This window comes from Pipistrellus kuhlii, unplaced genomic scaffold (assembly GCF_014108245.1).
Source record: "Pipistrellus kuhlii isolate mPipKuh1 unplaced genomic scaffold, mPipKuh1.p scaffold_m20_p_16, whole genome shotgun sequence".
In the NCBI taxonomy this organism is placed as follows: Eukaryota; Metazoa; Chordata; class Mammalia; order Chiroptera; family Vespertilionidae; genus Pipistrellus; species Pipistrellus kuhlii.
Window position 1 is genome coordinate 36,578,126 of NW_023425471.1, and position 1,846 is coordinate 36,579,971.

The 1,846-nt window shown below is 37.3% G+C and overlaps 1 pseudogene; it reads right to left on the reverse strand.

Moving 5' to 3' along the window:
* Positions 1-610: 610 nt before the first annotated feature.
* LOC118720266 overlaps positions 611-1,846 on the reverse strand; it is a 1,378-nt pseudogene continuing 142 nt past the window's right edge.

Genomic DNA, 1,846 nt, shown 5'->3' on the forward strand with positions numbered 1-1,846 from the left:
AATCCATGGACACAGACAATAGTGTGGAGAAGGCTTGGGAGGGGTGGATGCTGGGAGGAGAAAGTCCATGGGGAAAAAAACAACAAAACAAAGAGGAAATCTGTAATACTTTCAACAATAAAGAAAAAAATAAAAATAAATTTAACAGGGTGTTAATTTTCACATATGACATCTGGGCTGGAAATTTTGTTCATTTAAGTTGAAGTCCATTAAATCCAGGCTTGAAAAATCAAGGGTTTACTGTATAGATACCATAAAAAATAAATTTATCACTAATGTTTCTTTACATTGTTATTTTCCTCCTTTTGATTTCTCTGTTCTAAATAATCTAGCTTTTGATCAGAATTCTTTCTTACATGTTTTCTTAGATTAGGGTATATGTTGTTAATGACATATGAATACTCATGTGTTCTTGAAATATTTGTCTTTTGCTTTTATAGGTGAACACAATGTGGTGGGGTTTAGTAGTCTTTTTTTAAAGATATATTGAGATTTTATTGGTGATTCTAAGAATGTGTGTTTCTAACAGTGAATGTGTGATAGGTTAACTTAACACATTAAAATAGTTCCAGAGCATCTGTTCAGACAAAAAAAAAAAAAAATATTCCCATTAAAACCTATTCAAGTCATGCAAAAACCATTTTTCAGTGTCATTCAACTGAGAAGAATACTGTTCAGCACACTTCTCCTGAGGTGGTCCATACTGGGAAAGCTTTGCTTTCAGATTTTTATTTTCTTCTGTAAGAGCTTGTTATTTCTCTTTCATTGCCATAGGGGTGTTGAACTCAATCAGAGAAGGGGCCAAAATCTAAAATCCAGCCTAAATCACGGGCCGAATGGTTTACTGAACAGTCATAAACTGTCATTGTGATGGAAACTCAGCGGAGTGCAGTGATGACAGAGCGGTGCGGGCCACATTGCAAGGCCTGGCGGGATGGATTTGGCCCGCGGGCCTTGTGTTTGACACATGTGGTAGGCGGAGCAGCTTTATTTCTGGATTTTCTGGGGTAGCAGCTCCTAGATGAAGCTTTAAAATATCAAAAGCACTATTGGGTTTCTCTGATTCTTCAGATAAAGCTATACTAATGTAACAGGGAATGGATACACCATCCTATATAATAAAGAGCTAATATGCTAATTAGACCAAACAGCTGCATGACCATCAGGATGACATTCCAGACAACCTTCCAGATGAAGCCAGGGCTACAAGGACTTGCCAAGGCTGTGAGGGATTGTGAGGCCTGGCCAAGGCTGTAGGGCTGAGCCCCTTGCACGAATTTCATGCATAGGGCCTCTAGTACTTAAATAGAGCAACACATATTAATTTTAGTAAATGTTAAATCCATCTTATTACTATAACCTGATTTTTTAAATTTTAAAATTAGAGCTTGCATGTTAAAAGTTTTTGTTTGTTTATTTGTTTTTGTTGTTGTTGTTGTTTTTTGGTGTTTTTTTTTTTTTAGTATACTTCACAGTCCAGCAGTTTCAATTCCTGTGTGAAACTAAGGAGCAGCCTGAACTTTAAGGTTCTGTCTGGCATCCATTGTCCAAACTCAGAAATTCACTGACGAAAACCAGATGGCCAACTCAAGGACACTACCTGCATGTCAACAGTTGATCTCTTTGTTCTGATTTTCCTCCCTCTCCTTATAAAAACCTTTGTCTGAACAGAATGTTAAGATGATTTTTTGAGGACAGAAGTCCACCCCCCCCAATCTTCTCAAGTCACTAACAACTTGAATAAAACTCTTTCCTTTTCATAAGCACCTGTCTCATGAGTTTCACTTTTGTTGCACCAGGCAGCCAAACAAACCTGGTTGGTTACACCAATACCTTAGTCATTGTA